Here is a 21,776-nt window from a genome sequence, read left to right on the forward strand (position 1 = left end):
TTTTATGAACCAGAATGTTTTTTATCTTTTATGTGTGGGGATTATAGGAATTCTTGAAATAAATATATTTATTTATATGATATGCTTGAATATAATGTTTATATGATATGTTGGAATATAAATGTTTCTAATTGGATGTAAGGTAATTTTTCTAAACATTTTATTACTTTGTGCTGGCTGTATACCATAATAAATTCATTCATAAATATCATATAAATAATTTGTTTATCCATATATTTCTCTGCATATTCCTCCGCAACTCTTCTCCTCCTCCTTTCCTTTCTCCTTCCCTTTCTCCACCATCATCTTTCTCCTCTGGAAAACAATTCATAAAAAGCCAATAATCCATCTAAGCTTTTCTTGGCTCTCAGTGATGGATTTCTGAAGTAAAACCATCTCATGTTCCAAAACTTTTTAAACAGATTTTCAAAGTTAAGCTGACTGATGTTCTTTTGCATTCTTACAGTATATGGGTTGGTCACAGGGGGGCAGGCAAAAGATAACAACTACCAAGAATTAGAAGGAATGGAAGCCCTGGAAAAAGCAGTTTGCGGATGCTCGCTTATTTCTGTAATGATCTTCCCCAGAGGAGCTATTAAAAAGGGAGGATGAACATTACAGTACTTAAACCTCAAAAGTGTTGATGCCCAGAGATAGTGAAAATGTTAAGGAAGCAAAGAAAAAGGACTGTGGGGAAAAGAAATAGGGTCAGTGTCTCCATTCCCTATAATGGTGGGGAGGGTAGAAGGAAAAAACTGGTGGAGAAAGCATGGCCTTAGCTCTGTAATATAGCCAAGAATACTGAAAGTATGTCAGTCTCCTTTTTATTGTCTTTTTCAAAATCCCACCACCATTTTCTCCCACTTCATTTCCATACCAGGCTGGGACACTTTTTAAATTCCTTCTAAAATATTTCTGCACATATATTTTTAAAAACATGTGTATATTCTTCTGAAAGGTCAAGCGTGTAGCTATGGAGGATGCAAAATGCAGACATTGCAAAATAAGAATATTGACTTCCTCACAGAATTTTCCTTGTTCTTGTGTGCCTTCAAGTTGCTTCTGTCTCCACTCAACAAAGCCACTCAACACAGAAACTCTATCCACAAAAAGAAAGGAACAGAAGAACCAGCTCTTGAAAAACTGTCCCCCGAAATACCTCAAGCAAGATAAATAAAGCCTTTTTGTATCAGCACGGCTTATCAGTGTTTGTTCAACAACACCAGAGCTTATCTCTCCTTTTCTACTTTGACTTATGGCAACCTTAAGATAAATTTTCATAGGGTTATCTTGGCAAGTTTCTTCAGATGATGAGGTTTGAGGCTGAGAAAGTAACTTGCCCAGGGTCACCCAGTGGGTTCTTATGGGAGAGCTGGGATTCAAACTCTGGTCTCCAGAGTCATAGTCCACTGATCAAACTACTACACCTGGAATTTTCCTACAATCCCCAAATGTCTAGTGGAGAAAGTGAGACAATAATCAATGTAAATAACAAGCAAAATCTATATGCTGGGTTCAGATTCCCTTGGTTACTCCACCTGCCCCCATTCTTAGGATGCCTCAACTGTATTGCAAAAGTGCCAGGAATTTGGGGGGGGGGGGGGGAGGTGAAAGACTATTTCACTTGGGAGGCAGAATTCTTATGGGGGGATGCCCTTATTTTGCAAATGTTCTTTATTATTATTATTATTAATATTATTATCAGTTTCTTATCCACTTCCACTCATGGATCAAGGTAGGGAAGAACAATAATTAGCAAATACATGACATCAGATAAAACACACATCAGTTAAAACACATGTCAGTTTAAACGGACAAATAAAATGTAGATGTATTAAAATGATCCATATTTTAAATTCGTCATTTAAAATTCATAAATTAAACAAAATCATCTTAATAAACCTGCTAGAAGAAGCTGGTCTTTAGGATGTTTTCTTTAGCCACCCCTAGATTGTGGAATGACCAGCCAGAAGAGACTTGACAGCTAAATATGGTGTCTGAATTTAAAATAGCATTAAGTGGCCATGTTCTAGAAGAGTTTATTCCTGATGTTTCGCTGGCATCTTCAAGAAGCATCAGGAATAAACTCTTCTAGAGCATGGCCACATAGCCCAAAAAACCCACAAAAAACCTATAGGTCTGAGGAACTGACCATCAGACTTGGATCCTGTTTTCTCCTCCTAATTCTAGTATCAGGACAGACTCAGGTGATTCTTTTCAGGATTTTTTGGGTGGGAGATGAAAGCATCTGAGAGCTAATTGAGAGCTGGACTAGGATGCTTGGAGACCAGGGTTTGATCCCTGCTCAGCCATAGGAACTCAGTGGGGTCTCACCTGCGCTGCACAAAGAAGGGTGGTTCGAATTCACTTTAACAGCTTTCTGATAGAGAAGGCTAAATGCGTCACGAAACTACAGTTCCCAGAATTCCCTAGCATTAAGCCAGGACAGTTAAAGCAGTGTCAAACTGGATTATTTCTGCAGTGCGGGAGCAGCCCTTGCAAAACTGAAGATCCTAGGATTCCAAAGGAGGGAGCCCCAGCACTTTAAAAGTGGCCTCAAACCTCATTGTTTCTAAAGTGGCCAGGCGTCACCCCCACAATGGAGGACAAGGTAAGGCACCGTAAAATGTAGGATATCCAGGAAAATGGAGGACATCCACACACAAAAAAGCTCAAAAGCATGCATAGATCCAAAACAGACTGCCAAAATAATCCAGGGAATCCTGGGAACTGTAGTTTTGTGAGACATTTAGCCTTCCCTGTCAGAGAGCTCGGATGCCAGAGCAAACTGCAAATCCCAGGAGCCAGGGGAGTTAAAGCGGTCTCCAGCTGGATCATTTCTGCAGTGTGTTTTGGACCCTAGAAATAGAAAGGCATGTTTCTTTAGGTCCAAAACACACCTTCAGAAATAATCCAATTTGAGGCCGCTTTAACTGCCCTGGCTCAATGCTAGGGAATTCTGGGAACTGTAGTTTGGTGAGACATCGAGCCTTCTCTATCAGGGAGCTCTGGGGCCCCAATAAACTACAATTCCCAGGAGTCCCTAGCACTGAGCCAGGGCAACACAAGTGGTCTCCAACTGGATTATTTTTGCAGGTTATTTTGCAGACCTAAATCCTGCTCAACATGGAGGACATTTTTTTAATCCCTCCTGGCTGAAAAGGAGGAAAAGGAGGACGCCGGGCCCAGTGGAGTAGTCTGCAAAAGGCATTGCCGGGGGGGGGGATCACACAAACACACACACGCTGGTCTTCCTCCCACTGCTTTCCTTGCAAAATAAAAAAGTGGAAACTGAAATAAAGATGCAGGGGCTGCGGTTCTGCGCTGCAGCAATAAATCACCTTCAACAGGGAGGAGGGGAGGGGAAAAACTACATCTCCCATAATGCAGAGCGCTCTGGCAAGGCAGGAGGAACATGGCAGCGATGATGATGGAGGTCCAGGTGCCTAATGGAGGGATGCGGAGCAGGTGAGCCTCTTGCGCAGAGTGGTCCAGGCTTAGGATGGAGGAGGGAGGGATGCGGGATGCAGGGCTTGCAAGGGAGGCGCAGTGCTGGAGGCTCCCATTGCAGAGAATAGAGGGAGCCCTTGCCCTTCATCTTCCTCTTTTCTATCATGTCATTATTTGCCTTGCATCAGCTAGAGGCAGTGCTCTGCTGGGAAATGGCCATGCATCTGCATTGGAGAGAGAAGGCAAAACTGACACCTCTTTGGAGTGCCGCAGAAAATCTTGGGCTTTGTCCTTTTTTGCCAGGTCTTTTGCCTTCTCTGCCAAAGAGTGGTTATTAGGGTCCTCTCTGTTGTTGTTGTTGTTACTGTTGTTGGTGCTGGTGTTGTGTGCCTTCGGTTTGTTTCTGACTTACGACAACCCTAAAGGGACCCTTAGGAATTGGAACAGTTCATTTGTTGTTGTTGTTATCCACCCTCAAGTCGATCTCAACCCACAGCAACCCTGGAGATGAGACATCTCCAAGACTCCCGATGCTCTACTGCTCTGCAAATTGAAACCCGTGACCTTCTTAATAGAGCCCATCCATCTATTATGTGGCCTTCCTCTCTTTCCACTTTCCTCCATCTTGCCTAGCATGATTGTTTTTTCTAGTGAGTCATGCCTCCTCATGATGTGGCCAAAGTGCGACAGCCTCAGTCTTTTCTTCTTGGCTTCCAGGAGATTTCTGTTTTGATCAGATCTAGGACCCATTTGTTTGACTTCTTGGCTGTCCTTGGTAACCTCAGCACTCTTCTCCAGCATAACATCTCAAATGAATGAATTCTCTTCCTTTCCACTTTCTTAACCGTCCAGCTCTCACATCCATACATGGTCATAGGGAATACAATGGCATCTATGATTCTAACTTTCATGTTCAGTTGTATGTCTTTACATTTTAGGATATTATCTAGTTCTCTCATAGATGTCCTCCCCATTCTTAGTCTTCTTATGATTTCTTGAATGCAGTCCCCACTCTTATCAATATTTAATCCTAGGTATGAAAATTCTTTTACTATTTCTATTTTCTCATTGTCTATGTCGAAACTGTGTTCATTTTCTATGGTCATTATTTTTGTTTTCTTTATGTTCAACAATAAGCCTGGCTTTGCACTTTCCTCCTTGATCTTCCTTAGTAGTTATTACAAGTCTGTGATGTTTTCATTTAGAGGTATGGTGTCATCTGCGTATCTTAGATTGTTGATATTCCTTCTTCCTATTTTCACTCCTCCTCCTTCTGTTTCCAGTCCTGTTTTTCGTATAATATGTTTTGCATACAAGTTGAACAGATAGGGTGGGAGGATGCAGCCTTGTCTGACCCCTTTTCCAATTGGGAACCATTCTGTTTCTCATTTTCTGTTCTGACAGTGGCCTCCTGTCCTGAGTAAAGATTCCTCATTAGGACTGTCAAATGTGTTGGCACTCCCATGTCTTTAAGGACATTCCATAGTCTTTCGTGATCTCTGCAGTTCATAGGGAAGGTCAAAGATGAAAGTGCAAAGGCAGGTCTGATGCTTAACATAAAGAGAACAAAAATAATGACCACAGAAGAAATGCAAATTCAATATAAACAATGAGGAAATGGAAACAGTTAAAGAATTCCCACATCTAGGATCAAACATTGACCAGAATGGAGACTACAGTCAAGAAAAGAAGAAGAAGACTAGGGAGTTTATCCCGTGAATATCCTAGAAAAATCATGTAACTATGTATAACGATTTCACACAATGTTGCACAAAACCCACCATTAAAGTGATCCCAAAGAAGCATTAATGCACATCTTTTTACCTTCAGGATTTCAGTGAGAATGCATTTCCGATATTGCTTCATTTGCACAATTACGTGTGATAATCATGCATGCAATTACTCACAATTTCCGCTTCATTTGCAGGATGCTTTAACTGTGCTTTAATCTCTTTTTAATGTCAAAATCAGACCCCGTGTGATTAACTCATGGGAATGGGAAGGGCAGCTATGAAGGGACTGGGAAAGATATTGAAGAGCAAAGACATACAACTGAACACTAAAGTCAGAATCATGAGGCCATTGTATTCCCAATTACCATGTATGGATATGAGAGCTGGATAGTGAAGGAAGCAGACAGAAAATCAACTCATTTGAAATGTGGTGCTGGAGAGGAGAACTTAGGATACCATGGAGAGCCAAAAAGACAAACAAATGGGTCCTTGAACAGATCAGACCAGGGCTCTCCTTGTAAACTAAGATGATCAAGTATAGACTTGATCACATAATGAGATCAATAGACTTGGTCACATAATGAGATCAATAGAAAAAAACAATAGTGCTAGGAAAGGTGGAGGTTGACAAAAAGAGAGGAAGACCATGAACCAGATGGATAGATTAAATCAAGGGGTTTATGGGTAAGGGCTTGCAGGATCTGGGCAACGCAGCAGAGAATAGGAATTCTAGGAGATGTCTCATCCACAGGGTCACCCTGAGTTGGAACTGATGCAAGGGCAGCTAACAACAACAACAGGGGGACCCTAGAGAGCCAGATTTGCAAAGGTTGGACATGCCTCTTGTAAATCTTTAGTTCCTGGTTAGAAGAGGCAGTGTGGTATAGTGGTTTGAGTGGTGGACGAGGGAGTTTATCACACGGGGACAATCGGAAGCATAAACAGTGAGTGCACTTGCGATGAACATTTTTGCACAGTGTCTCATTCAAAGCGCAATTATCCCGGGAATAACTCATGACATTGGCTCGATTGTGCTAATGGTTTTCACACAACGTTGCTGTGAAAAGAGATTAATGTGCCATTATCACATGAATAAGCAGTCATTAAACAACAAGAAATCATTCACGAGATTTTCCTGTGAATGATTTTTTTGCTATTTATTGACTGGTTACTCCCTGGTTATTCCCGGGGTAAATGGCTCTTGTGTGTGAAAATGTTAATCACATTTTAATTTGATTGCATGATTTTGACAGGTTAATCAATTTTAAACTACCAATTTTCTCCGTGTTATAAACTTCTAGGACTCTGGAGGCCAGGGTTCGAATCCTCACTCAGCCATGGAAACTCATTGGGTCACCTTAGGCAAGTCACGCTCTCTCAGCCTCAGAGGAAGGCAACAAGAAAGCTTCTTGTTGCCAAGAAAACCCCATGATTGCTTCACCTGAGGATCTCCATATGTCGGAAGCGACTTGAAAGAACACAGCAACAACAAGTCATAGGGTTTTCTTGTCAAGGTTTGGTCAGAGGAGGTTGTGCCCTTGCCTTCCCTTGAGACTGAGAGTGTGTGACTTGCCAAGGTCACCCAGTGAGTTTTTATGCTCAAACAGGGATTTAAACCAGAGTTGTAGTTCAATGCTCTAACCACTATACCACATTGGCTCTCTGTTTGGGGTCCTTTCAAAACTCCAATACCAGGCTTCTGTAGGATGGAGCCATGGCAGTTAAAAGTGGCATCAAGCTGCACTATTTCTACAGTGTGGATTCACCTTGGAAACTTCCTGCATGACCAGGGGTTGGATTAGATTACCCTTGTGCTCCTTTCTAAATCTAAGATTCGGTGGTTCTGTGATTTCAACTCAAGTGTCTACCTAGCCATTACAGTGCATTGCCTCTTTCACAGAAGGAGGAGAGTGTATTGATCACAAATCAGCTCTGCAATCCCCCCCCCCCCCCCGCTTAAAACCTGACGTTGACTGCACTATATTCACATGATATACCTGGGTTCTGGGTGATTATTTTTTGGAGAGGGGAGGGGTGAATTTCTCTGCATCGCTGAGCTGTCCGGAGAGGAGGAGTTTCTTCTCTGAGCATATAAAGAGAGTATTCCCCTTTTAAAAAAAAAACGTGCCATGAGTACCACCACTTAAACCCAAGCAACTAGTGTGTGTGTGCGCGCGTATTAAAGGAAATTCATCCCCTTCATAAAGATCAGCCTTTATGTAGCTACATGGAGGGGGGGGGGGGCAGAATGAGGGCATTGACCTCCAATATGAATTCTGTCTCCCCTGTGAACTTTCCCTTCAGTTCACAAATTCTTGGCGTGACAAAGGATGAAACACTGACTGTCATTCACACCAAGGTCTCTTAGGGGTTATTCAGACAGTGAAAATAATCCCAGTAGAATGTGGGTTGAATACTTGTTGTTCACATGCATTTCGAATTCACCCGAGATTTTTTTTTTGAGGGGGGGGGGGAGAGTCTGCCAAAAAAACCTCCACTTAACTCAGGATAACTGATCTTGGGTTTCCCCCCAACATTTCTTAAAATATTTGCATTGCTGACTGTGTGAATAACCAACGCGAATAGACCTGGCATAAAACTCTGCATGCCTTGAATGTGTTATGAATACATTTGCATCATCAGCTCCATCTTTATTCGAGCGCTGACATGTGTGAACAACAGAACTTGCAGACATGCACATAGATGTGGTTCCAATTAAAAAAATATTCTGAAGGATAAAACTGGACTGCCTGAGTGAGATTATTTGGATACTCATGCTAAAAAACAGAAGTTTGAATAGATTTGCTGTGTTCACATTCTCAGGGTCACTTTGCCTCCCTCATTTCTTTGGATGCCCAAGCTGTATTACTTAACAGTCAGCAGAAGTTACTGCAATACTACACATTTGAGGATGGAGGGAGAATTTCATGAGTAGCAGGATTCTTATTGAAGAAGGCCATGTCCTCATTTTGCACCCCACAGTTGCTGCACCCCAGTAACCTTGGCCTTTCTGAAAGCCATAGCTGGCAGAAGGTAGGAAATCCTTCCTGATCACCTTAGAGCTGCTAATCTGTTTGTCTCTCTGCATCAAGCAGTTCTCTGCTTCTGTAGCCTCCCATGCTTCAGTGCTAGGAAGGCATTTTCAACCCTGGGGTTGAAGTTGGAGGGAGGGGATGCAGAGCGGAGCCGGTTATGTAAGAACAGAACCTTGTCCTCTCTGCTTCTACATTTGAACTGGGGGGGGGGGGAGCCCACAAAATGACATGCAGAATCGCAAATAACTCTTGTTTTTGTATCTACCTCCCTCCCTTCTTCAAATCACTTGTGATCCATAATTGTCTTATCTCCGAATGAGAAGAGATAATGGTAGGCAAATGTGTGAAGATATTTTTGGATGGACACACGTGTTCAGACACATGCACTGCAAGTTTAATTTTGCACGGGACTCTCCTTGTCTTTGGCTGAGGGTTTTTGAATGTTCTCTATTTTAGAGGTGGGGGAGGGATCATCTGCATCCAAGATTGGAAGGGAGGGAGGAACACCTTCCCTCTTCCTAAGGGTGAGAGGAACTATTTTGACCACACATTAAAAGGTAAGGTTTTTTTTTTCTTGACAAAAATGGACATACAATGGGCCCTTGGTATCCACTGGGATTTGGTTCCAGGACCCCCTGTGGATATGAAAATCGATGGATGCTCAACTCTCATTGAATATTATGGCATAGTAAAATGGTATCCCTTATATAAAATAGCAAAATCTAGGTTTGCTTTTTTGGATTTACAGTATATATTTGAAAAATATTTTCAAGGCGTGTATGATTGAATCCATGGACAAAGAATCCATGGATATGGAGGGCTGACTATACATATCTACCCAATCTGAGGAGCTGGAAAAGCAATCTACCACATCTTTTTCAGGACACAGCAACATGTGATTCCTATTTTTGAACATTACAGTATTTATATTCCACCCTATATCTGAGAATTTCTGGGCATGGTACAATAAATCAATTTAAAATAATAAACTGCAATAGTTTTAAAGACCTGCACTCATGTTTACTCATTTATCACTTGAAACCAGACAATGTAAAACCAGTTACACAATTTAAAAAAATGTTGACCATGAGACATGGGCAAATTGGGTTTGACTCAGTTTTGGAACAACATCCTTCCTGGGACAGTGGTGAAATTTCAGCACTCTTCTTTGAGGGGATTTACAATGCTTCCTCTCATTTATAGGTTATCTGGAATAGGAACAGAGAAGCAAAATGGTAGAAGATAACTGTTTGGTTAGTGGTTTGAGCAGCCTTCCCCAGCCTGGTGTCCTCCTAATGCTTTGGACTTCAACTCCCACCAGTCTCAGCCCATGTGGCTTATGGCCTGGAATGCATGAAGTTGTTGTATGAAGCATGTGGAGCTTGAAGAGCTCTAGGATGGACTGTCTGAGATGGCCTGCAGAGACTTAGGTTCAAATTTCCTCTTAGCCACAAAGCTTGCTTGGTGATCCTGGGCCCTTTTATGTCAGCCTATCCTACCTCATAGGATTGTTGTGAAAGGGGAATTAGGGGGAAAGGACCACGTAATAAGTTTTGTCGAAGAAGGGAGAGATTTGAATGCAGTACATCTCTTCCAATCCCAAATAATAATTCATGGCCTGTTGAGGAAACTAGAAGGGAAAAAATACATCATTTTAGGATGTGGGAGTTGGTCCTGGATTATGTTGATGCTGGAAGATGATGATGGTGGCCTTGTTGATTTCCTCAGGATGGAAGATCTAGAATTTCTCCACCCTTTTATAAATCCTTAGATTCATTGGGTCCAAAACACACTGCAGAAATAATCCAGTTTGAGACTGCTTTAACTGCCCTGAGGTAATGCTAGGGAATTCTGGGAACTGTAGTTTTGTGAGAAAGATCTCAGGTGCCACAATAAACTACAATTCCCAAGAAATACTCAAGTATTTCAGCAGTGTATTTTGGACCATAAACCTGGAAGAGATCCCAAGGGCAATCCAGTCCAAACCCCTGCCATGCTGGAAGACACAATCAGAACACCCTTGACAATGTAGCCTCTGTTCTGGTAATAAGCCAGGTCTCATGGAACATAATTATTAGCACTGGAGAGAAACTTTACGATATTCCAATAGGGAGCCACATCTCGTTCTGCAAATAGACTGACACAAAACTAGAGTGAAGAGGGGAGTAGTCCCTCATGCATTTATAAAGAAATATTCATCTAGACCAATGGTTCCCAAACTTTGGTCCTCCGGGTGTTTTGCCCTTTAACAATCAGGAATTCTGGGAGCTTGAGTGCAAAACTTCTGGAGAATCAAAGTTGGGAACCACTGATCTAGACCCTTCTTATAAGGGTTTACAAGGCAGGGAAATCTACACTAGAGGAAAAAGTCAGAACAAAATTCTGCCCCTTCTATTGTCGCATCCACTCCAGAGCCTTGCCGCTTACCTTTTCCCCTTCAGGAACATTGGGTAGATTGTCTCTACTGCCTGAGTATCTCTGTGAAGTTTTTGGTGTGGCGTTGCCAATGCTCTGGCTACCATTGCTGCCTCCTCCCCCACTGCCATGCACTCTGCCCCAGTTGCCACTACAGCCTTTCAAACCATTAATTTCCAGGCCATCTCCTAGCAGGAAAGGTAAGGTTTTCCTCTTCTCCTCCCTTGGTGGCTCTGGATCTGCTGGCACACCCATTGCTCTGAAGGAAATGAGATACCCAGAATGTGATTTGGGTGTCTCCTCTGATCTTAAAAGCAAGCAGCTGTGAGCTATCTGCACTGGCATTACCAAGGAAGGAAGGAAAAATCTCATTGTTCAAGCCGGAAACTATCCTGGACACTAAGGGCTTTATCACATTGCCTTTACTCCCACTCTAGGTGTAGTGCATACACTTAAATACACGGATCTTATCTCACACCTCCTGTACCCAGGCAATAGGGATCCTGTATATGGGCCAGACTTCTCCTGTACTTTGTAAAGAATGGCATTTCCCCATTCTCAAATAGGTCTATCTTATCACATACCTCCATGCCCGGGCAGTAGGCATCCTGTACCTGAGCCAGACTTTTCTCATACCTGGTAAAGAACAGGATTTTCCTGTTCTTTACAAGGTACAGGAGAAGCCCTGCCTGGATATAGGATGCCTACTGCAAGGGCACGGAGGTGTGCAGTGAGATCCGCCTATTGAAGTTTCTGTCCCACACCTAGTACAGGAGTAAAGGCAGTGCAATAAAGTCCATAAATGGTAATACAAACCACAATAAGGTACAAAACCCTGAATCATATGGTGTAGTGATTTAAGTGTTGGACTAGGATTCTGGAGACCAGGGTTTGAATCCCAGCTTGGCCATGGAAACCCCCTGAGTGACCTTGGGCAAGTCACACTCTTTCAGCTTCAGAGAATGGCAGTGTCAAAGCCTCCCTGAAGAAACTTGCCAAGAGAACCCCAGGGTCACCTTAGGGCTGCCATAAGTCAGAAATGACTTGAAGGCCCACAACAACAACAAACCCTGAATCTGGGACAGATATTTTTGTTTGTTGTTACCCGCCTCGATCCAATACAGGGAGAGGCGGGATACAAATAATAATAATAATAATAATAATAATAATAATAATAATAAATAATTAGTTCTTGTAATTTTGTTGTTGTTTGCGTATGTGTATTTTAGATATATTGATAAAATATATGTATGGTGGTTGTTTTTATTTTTAATACAGCCTATCCATCTGGAATGCTGTCTTCCTCTTTTCCTACTGCCTTCTAACTTTTCAAGCATTATCATCTTTTCTAGTGAGTCCTGCCTTCTCATGATGAGGCCAAAGTATGACAGCCTCAGTTTAGTAAAATTAGCTTCTAGGGAAAGTTTAGGCCTGATTTGCTTGAAGAGCTGTTTTTTTGTGCTTCTAGCTGTCAGTGGTATCTGCAGCACTCTTTTTCAGCACCACATCTCAATTGAGTTGATTCTCTTCCAATCTGCTTTCTTTACTATCCAGCTTTCACATCCATGCCTAGTAATGGAAAATACAGTACGATGGCATGGAGCATCCTAACTTTAATAATATATCTTTACAGTCCAGGATCTAGTCTAGTTCCTTCTTAGCTGCCATTCCAAGTCCTAGTCTCCTAGACTGATTTCTTGATGTAGTCTCCACTCTGATTAATGACTGAGCCAAGGTGTGAAAAATAGCAACTCATTAGATGATCTATGCATTTAAACAAAATCCAGTGGAATTTTAAATATTAAATGTTTAGCATTCAGCATAGCTCTGTAGGGAGTGCAATTCTAAATCTCTTAGCCAGTATGCCAGTTTCTATGTAAAATGTTCAGAAATTGCTAGCCAGTACACTGATTGCAAGATGCTTGCACAGAAATAAGAAGACAGTTTCTGTGCTGAATGTCTAAAGTTGTGAGTCAGGCCGTTCAGCTTTGTTTGGTATTGCGTCCTTTTGCAGCGGTTCTCCAAGGGTTTATTTAGAGATTTTTCCCATCCTGTTCCTTATCAGTGTGAGTGGTTGAACCTGAGGTCTTCTGCATCTCAACCATGGGTGAAGAGACTTCTGCACTCCAGAGGTGTTGGTTTATGATTCTTGTAATCCTCTTCCCATTGGCAGGGCTGACTTGGGCTTCAGTAAGTTGCACTCTAAAACATTTGGAGAGGCAAAGGTTCTCATCTGATCTAGACCCTACCATGGTTCTCAGCCTTTGATCGATCTCTTTAGTTCTTCAGCCTCCAGAAACCTCTGTGAACATGGCTAATGATGATAGATTCTAGGAGCTGAAGTAGGTCCAAAACTCATGGAAGATCAAAGACTGATAACTGCAGCCCCACTCTGGATATATCACATTGACATTCTCATCAGTCACACTCAAATTATCATTAGGAACTGCACAAGCAGTTCCTCATATGTGTGCAGCATAGCAGACTGGACTTAAGACTGCTGTAGCCTCTGGATACAATCTGCCCCCTGCCCATGACCTGGAATGGCAACCATAATATGGCAGTATACCAGTGCTAAACAAAATGCCTTTTGGTATGATACTGTCATGTGTCTCTCTTCCATCTTGTCCACCTCCTGCTCTACTATATTGAATGTCATTGGCAGAGATGGAGGAAAATGATTGATAGGACATCGGAGTTTAGCATACTGTTTTTTATTCCCTGCTAGGCATAGGATGTAAATGCACAGGGATGGATTCTATTGCATAGCCCTGTCTCCAGGCAGTACTCATCTTGGACCTTTTAAAGAATGGGAAAATACTGTTCTTTAAAAGGTCCAGGAGAAGCCTGGATCAGGTATGGGATGAGTACTGCCTTGGGATGGAGCTACGCAATAGAATCCATCCCTGTGTGTTTACATCCCATGTCTAGTGTTGGAATAAAAGCCAGTGCATTAATCTTGAGCCTCCTCCAAGATGCATGAAAGCACATATTAACCCTGAGCCCTTCCCATTATATTTTTTCATCAGAGGAGGAAAAAATGAAATGCACAAACGGGTAACATCTGTCTTAAAGGCATTGCAGAAGGCTCTAGAGGTCTTATAGTGGACCACAAGCTACGTATGAGTCAACAGTGTGGTGTGGCAGCCCAAAATGTCAATGTAATTCTGGGCTAGACGCCAATAAGTTTGTTACTCTCCAGATCAAGGGAAGTAGTAGTGCTACTCTGTTCTGCTTTGGTCAGACCTCATCTGGAATACCATGTCTGGGCACCAGAGTTCAAGAACAATATTGATGAACTTGGATGTGCTGAGAGAAGGATGACCAAAATGAGCAAAGTCTGGAAACCAAACCTGGTGAGGAATGACTTAGACACTTGAATATGTATAGCTTGGAGAAGTCAAAACTTAGAGGTGGCATAATTATCTTTAAATATCTAAAGGGATGTCAACACAGAGCTAGCTTGTTTTCTGTGGCTTCAGAGACAAGAACATAAACCAATAGATTCCAATTCTGCCTAAACAACTCTTTACCATAGGAACTGTTTGACAGTGGAATAGACTGCCCTGGAGTATTATGGACTCTCCTTTGAAGGTCTTTAAGCAGAACTTGGATGGGTGTTTTCAGAAGTGCTGTAAGTATGTATTGTAGCATAGCAGGGGGCTGGATAGATGGCCCTTGCAGCCCCTTCCAACTCTATGATTCTGTGATTCCTACAAAGCAAATCTGTGTTTTTCCCCCCATCACTGTAAGATGGGCATAGTTTCAGCTCTCACTAGAGAAACTGTTGCCATAAAGATGAGTATGAAAACATTTGAAATGCACTGCTTACTGTCTGTGAATATGAGGTCCATATGCCAATGTGCCTTTAATGATTTTGCCCAAGTGAAGCAAACTCTCACTGTTCACTAGAATGCTGTGGGTGGCTTTGCACTTGACATTTTCTACATAGATATAAATATCCTAGCACAAAATAGACAGGTTCTTGTCAATTAGGAAGGGCACATGCATGAATAAATAGTCAAAATTCCTTATAAAATAGACAGAAGAGAACTGCTGGTTCCTGGTCTGTGGCAGAAGCAGCTATTTAATTAGGCACGCATACAGACTGTTCACACTTGATGAAATGTGCACGTATTTGTGTAAGCATTTGGTCTTATGGGGTTTGAAATCCTAAAGGATGGGGGGGATTTGCTTGAGGCAGACAGTAGGTAAGCAGTTTTATTTAAGCAATAAAAATTAAACAGTCATCTGAGGTGCTACATTATCAATGTAACTACAGTGAAAAATTTCATTGTCTCAGGACTATTGCACAAGCCCCCATTTCTGCCGCGATTGCATATCACATTAATGAAAGGAAATGCATACATACAGGTTGGGGAGCAGTCATTATTGCATGTGTATTCAGTCACAGGAATGCGGCAGTCACAGCCATGGACTGTCTCACATTCTCTTTTCCAGATTGCTCCTTAACCCTGCCTCTCTGCCCTATTTGGGATATTTGGCCTTGGCTACCTCTACACTGCAGAAATAATGCACTTTGACCCCACTTTAACTTTCATGGCTTTATGCTATGGAATTCTGAAATTTGTAGTTCTGTGAGATATTTAGCTTTCCCTATCAGAAAGCTCTGGTGACACAACAAACTATAAATCCCAGAATTCCATAGCATTAAGCCATCACAGTTAAAGTGGTGTCAAACTGCATCAATGCCGCAGTGTGGCAGCAGCCCTTGAGAGCTGTGTCTGCTGTGCTTTCTACCAAAAGGAAGGGAAGGGGGTACAGTAGAATTGTATGAAAATTTCAGCTTTTTGACAGGCTGAAAGCTTCTAGTTCCCCATGACTTGCTATGCAGAAATAAAAGAAATCAGCATGGGAATCGGCTTGATTTGCATAAGTTATAGGAGAATTTAATGATTTTGGGCACCAATTTAGAATTGCCAGACTGCAGAATTTTATGCATGCATTTAATCCCAATTGCTCCTTGTTTCAACAGATTTTGGCTCTGTTCTTTTTGAAAGAGTTTGGGACTTGAAACCATGTTTGTCTCGTATTTTCATGCCTCTTCCACAGCTACTGTGTTCCTAGGCTGTCCTTATTTTGAAGCAATTAAAGTGTTTTCATAGGTCTCTGAGGTTGTGTGTTCTTTTTTTTTAAAAAAAGGCCTCAGTAATAAAATATTTGAATTTAGTGTGGGAAGAAAAAGCTGGTGGGTGACAGCTGTTGAATGCAGTCTTCTGCGAGTCCAATAATACATGTGGAAAGGGAGGGAAATTATTTGTTTTTCTCCCACCAAAACCTTATGACATTTTTATGTAACTGGAAAATTGCATACTGCATATTCACAAACTGCTGCTTGCATTTCCTTTTGTTTTGATGTTGTCCACCATTAGTAGCTTTTTATTATCAAATTCAGATGCATGACAAATGAGAATAGCCTGAAGCTACAACAGTGTCATACTCTTCAACTGTCCCGTTTTGACAGGGACAATCCCGATTAATCCTCTCACATCTCATTTTTTCAAGCTGCTTTAAAGTGTCTCGGTTTCTTTCTCCATTTTCCCTTCCCCCCCTTTGTCTTCTGCTTACTTCAGTTGCTGTAAACTGAATTCAAAGTCCAAAAATAGTTTGTATTCAGTTAACTGAGCAGGGAGGAGAGGAGAGGAGAGAAGAGGAATGCAATCTTGCCCTTCCCAGGAGGCTCAGGCAACAGCAAACTGTTGCTCCCTCTTCTAGCTTGTGAGTTTATCCTCCTTAATAATTTTTGCCATCGTCACCACGCTCTGGGGTTGTTTGGCCATAGATGCCCTGCAGGGACATAGACAAGGGGGAGAGCGGATCCCTCTTCCATTAGATACAATGAATGGTGTGCACTTAGTCTGGACCCTCACCTCCCCAAAATCCTGGCTATGTCCCTGTGCTCTGGTTTTCACCTGTACAATAGTGGAGGTTATGCAATGTCCCATGAACAGAGTTGTCTTCTGGAAGGAACAAGATGGGAAGGAAGTAGGTAGGGGAGGGCGAAAAAAGATAGGAAATACAGGGAGCACTTGGTATCTGCGGCGGTTTGGTTCCAGGACTCTCCGTGGATATCAAATCCATGGATGCTGAAATTCCATTAAATACAATCATGTAGTTAAATCGTAGAATCATAGAGTTGGAAGAGACCACAAGGGCCATCCAGTCCAACCCCCCTGCCATGCAGGAACTCACAATCAAAGCATTCCCGACAGATGGCCATCCAGCCTCTGTTTACAAACCTCCAAAGAAGGAGACTTCATCACACTCCAAGGGAGTGTGTTCCACTGTTGAACACCTCTTATTGTCAGCAAGTTCTTCCTAATGTTGAGATGGAATGTCTTTTCTTGTAGTTTGTAGCTATTGTTCTGAGTCCTAGTCTCTGGAGCAGCACAAAACAAGCTTGCTCCATCTTCCATATAATACTCCTTCAAATATTTAAACAAGGCTTTCATATCACCTCTTAACCTTCTCTTCTCCAAGCTAAACATACCCTCTCCCTAAGTCTCACTTCATAGGGCATGGCTTCTAGATCCCTCACCATTTTAGTCACCTTTTTAAAGAATATTTTCAAGCCATGGGTGGTTGAATCTATGGACAAAGAATCTGTATCTGGAGGGCTGACTGTAGGATGAGGGCTTATGTCAAGAGTGGACCATACTGAGGCCTAAATGCTGGCACAAAACTTGTTTCTAATTTGTAGAGCTTTTTGCCAGACTTTGGCTTCTTACTTGCCTTCTCCAAATGTGCAACTGGCAAGAATAGCTAGGAGAAGAAAGTGTCCTCTTTCTTTCTCTTTGTAAGCATCAGGACAGGGAAAGTGAATGGGCATTGGTGTACATATGAATAAGATTAATACTACTAAGTCTTTAATGCTTGCAAGTGTTTAGGACTTCAGCTCCCTGAATTCCTGACCACCAGCCATGCTTACTGGGGCTTTTGGGAGTTTATACAGTCGTAAGAATTGGACAGGGCACAAGGACCCTCTAGCCCAGTGATTCCCAAACTTTTGTCTTCCAGATGTTTTGGACTTTAACTCACAGAAGCCCCAGACTATTAGCTTGCCCAACAGTCAGGAACTCTAGGAGCTGAAACCCAAAACATGTGAAGGACCAAAGTTTGGAAATTGCTGATCCAGCCCATCCCTCTACCATGTGCAACTGAAGCAGTTCTGAACTATGCCCATCCAACCTCTGTTTCTGATGGATATGCAAAACACCTGGAGGACTAAAGTTTGAGAAGCATTAACTAGTTTATATATCCTTGAATGAGGAAGCTTTGGTCCTCTAGAGATTTTGACCTACAATTTCAATCAGCTCCCTCTAACATGTCCAGTGATAAAACATTATGGGAATTGTTGTCCAAAATGAGAACTCAGGATCGTCATTTGTAGACCGTGGCCCCCAGAATATCCAGTCAGTATTATCACTGACCACGCTGGCTGAGAGATTCTGAGAGTTGTGGTCTAAAAAAGTAACTTCTCTGGGTTCTGTCCAAAATAACTTGACAGCCCAAAATTACATATGCACAAACTACAGCTTTAGTTCATAACATTGGGATCTTTAATTTGGAATTGGTCCTTAAACCTGTAACAAAATTTCTAGTGTAAACATAACTAACTTTTATTTTTTCTGTATTGTGGTTAGGGAGGGTAGGAGTGTTTAGAGTCCCATCTGCTCTCTGAATCTTTGAAGGAGTCTTAACTATTTTGTTTAAAAAATGGAAGTAATAAAGAAAATTCATGTTGAAGGTAAACAGATGTTAGACAGCGAGCACAAAAATTAGCAATGTACTTTTAAAAAAAATAAAACTTGGTAATGTCCACTACCTGGTCCTACTGGGTGACAATTGAACGTTTGTTTGCAAACAAAGTCCCCTTTGTGAAAAAGATCCCTTCGGCTATGATTGTGTGATGAAATTCTCAAATCAAACCTGTGGTGGTTGCCATGGCAACAGTGTCATAACACTCACTATTAATATTACATGCATATTAGACACAGAGAACGTGTTTTGAGGCTTGTCTCATTTTTTGTTTAAATACAGTCTCATGCTTTTTACCCTGTCATAATTTTTCGTTTACTGGATTTCTGACTTGCTTGGGTATGTATGTCTGTATGTAGAATATTCTATAAAGGGAACAGGAAGAGCTTCACTGTTTTTGCTATTCTGCACTATTCCATATTCTCAATAATCCTGTTTATGAAATCTTGTTTCATATGGGTAATCGTTGGCAATGGGGTTGTGAGTCCAGTGTCTAGGGGAAGGGCAGTCTGTAATATATCTTTCTGGGTCTCAGATCAGAATCCCGTTTCTCAAAGGAAGTGATTTTAAATCGTGTGCTGCATGGGCCAGTTAAATTGTCCTCCCTACCGTCGTCTCCGCATGGTGTCTGGAAGATGCATGGCCCAAACCTTGAGTCTGATGCAAACTGACCAGATGATGTCTGGGCCATTTAGCACTGACCCCAAGGTGTAACACCATTAACATGGATTTTAAATAACTCCCCAGTTGCTTTGGATCTTCCCAGAAGATCTGGAGTCCTTCATTCTGATGCTGGATGCCTGTTCGCATGCATGTCCCACTGTGCCACCCAGTGTGGCTACTGCTGCCATGGGTCACTCACTCTGAGGCCAGAATGAGATGCCCAGCTGGATGCCTTGTTCTGACCTCAGAAGTGAGCAACTCAGCATGGTAGCAGAGGCTGTGGATGTGCCTAGCGGCACAATAGGATACCCAGTGTAAGAAAGAAGGACCCAAGTAACAGAGGGATATCAGGACAGCTCTTGGGTCAAGATCCTGGCCAGTGCAGACAGCAGCCTCAATTCCTAGAATATAATTTCTGGCTATGTTTGTTAGGGATGATGGGAGTTGCAGCTCTTCTCCTGGCTTTCACTCTCACCCCCTTGGTCAGCAGAAGAACAACCAGTTTGACCAGTAGCTCTGAGAATTGGCTGAAGATGTCTTCCAATCTTCTCTGGAGTCTGCTGGTTCTTGTTCAGCTCTCAAGACACCAGTCAACACAGTAGTCTTCTTAAAAAGATCTACTTTTATTCTACTATATACACTATGCACAAAACAATTCACTACTCACAAAACTCACACTACTATACTCCTCAATACCCACACTACTATACTCCTCAATACCCACACTACTATACTCCTCAATACCCACACTACTATACTCCTCAATACCCACTAAACGTATTGCCATACATTATTGTTTATATAGACATTTGTCTCTGTATTCATTATACAGTTGCCACCTCCTGGGCGTGTACATACATTATGATTGACATACCATACTTGGCTCAATCTAGACCTCACATTGCATCATACATTACTGTCCACTCAATGACTCTCAGGTGATATCAATTTGCACCTTTTCACTTTGTCATTGCCTCATATGTCCTTGGCTTTCAGGACCTTCTAATTACATTACTTACAACACCTGTGTGACAATTCAATAACTTTTGCTGTGTCATGTTACTTTCAAATACATTCATATACATATTATATTTCTTGTGACTATATATCCCATGTGGCTTTTTCCTGACAATCCCCTCCGAAATAGAATATTGTATGTGAATTATATTGTCATTCCAATCAACTGAGACAATCTCTCGTGTTTTTCAACTGTCAAAGCCTTTGTAAAAATGTCTGCTATGTTGTGTTGTGTCTCTATGTACTTTAACTCTATTTCTCCTTTCTGGACCATTTCTCTTACGTTCTGGTATCTTACACCTACGTACTTTGTTCTGTTTTTCAGACTTTCTGTTTCTGCCATTGCTATACAGGACTGCGAATCTTCATGACTTTCTACAGGAATTTTAAAGCTTTCATTCAAATCAATCAATAATTGTTCTATCCACTGTACCTCATTTGTGACTTCATTCAAAGCTGCGAACTCAGCCTCACTAGTGCTCAATGCTACGTTTGTCTGTTTTCTACTTCTCCACACAATGGGACTTTCGCTGTATCTTATAATCATTCCAGTCACTGACTTTTTGTCCCCTGATTCCGAAGCAAATGAACTATCTACATAACAATCCAAATCAGCATTGCTTTTTCTAATTATCAACCTCTTGTCTATGGTTCCTTTCAGATACCTAATCAAATGTTTCACTGCTGTCCAATCCTCAATTCTCGGGTCGTTTACTCTTCTTGCCAAAACATGAACCGCGTACGAGATGTCTGGTCTGGTATGGCTAGAAATAAACTGTAAAGATCCAACAACACTTCTAAACAATCTTTTATCCTCAAAAGCTCTTGTAACTTCCTCTGACACAAAACTTGTAGTCATCGGAGTTTTCACAACCTTTGCACTCTGTAAACCACATTTCTCAATTAACCTTTCAATTTTCTTGCTTTGACTCAGCAAACAATGCCCTTCTTCAGTCCATTCTACATTTATCCCTAAGTAAGACTTCAACATACCTAAATCTTTCAACACAAATTTCTTTGACAATTCATTTTTCACCAACTCAATTTCTTTCTTTGATTTGGCTGCAACGCACAAATCATCCACATAGATCAACAAAATTACATCTCCTTTTGTGTATACACAAGCATCAGCAACACTTCTCTTGTAACCTAACTTCTCCAATTCATCATTGATGCATATATTCCAAGCTCTTGCACTTTGCTTGAGACCGTACAATGCTTTCTTCAACCTGTATACATTCTGACTACCACCTACTTCAAAACCTTGAGGTTGCTCCATGAAAATTTCTTCTTCTAAATTGGCATTTAAATAAGCCGTCTCAAAATCAAAATGCTCTACAATCAGATCTCTCTTTCCTGCAACTGCTAATACCATTCTTAAACTCTCTGCTTTTGCGGTTGGAGAAAAAGTTTTGTCATAATTTTCAAACTGTTCCTGTGAAAAGCCTTTTGCTACCAACCTTGCCTTATATTTCACACTACCATCAGGCATGTCTTTCCTTTTATAAACCCACTTGCAACCAATGACTTTTTTATCCTTGGGTCTTCCTACTATTTCAAAAACATCTTTCCTTTCTAAGCAATCAAATTCACACTCCATTGCTTCACACCACTTCTCCTGTTCCTCTTTAGGAAAATTTTCTATTTCAGCAAAACTTTCTGGTTCTTCAAAAACCAAACAAGC

General features: G+C 41.6%; 1 protein-coding gene across 3 annotated transcripts in view; it reads left to right on the forward strand.

The window, feature by feature from the left end:
* Positions 1-3,395: 3,395 nt before the first annotated feature.
* EFR3A (EFR3 homolog A) overlaps positions 3,396-21,776 on the forward strand; it is a 95,209-nt gene continuing 76,828 nt past the window's right edge. For 2 of the 3 annotated variants that reach the window (XM_089517974.1, XM_089517977.1), the window contains exon 1: positions 3,396-3,468. The gene's annotated coding sequence lies outside the window, so the exon portion shown is untranslated. Of the gene's footprint in view, positions 3,469-8,127; positions 8,217-21,776 lie in introns of those variants that run through there. The other variant, XM_089517975.1, reaches the window with a different exon arrangement.

This window comes from Sceloporus occidentalis, unplaced genomic scaffold, assembly GCF_023333645.1.
Source record: "Sceloporus occidentalis isolate IW3139 unplaced genomic scaffold, rSceOcc1.0.p SCAF_3, whole genome shotgun sequence".
Classification (NCBI taxonomy): domain Eukaryota; kingdom Metazoa; phylum Chordata; class Lepidosauria; order Squamata; family Phrynosomatidae; genus Sceloporus; species Sceloporus occidentalis.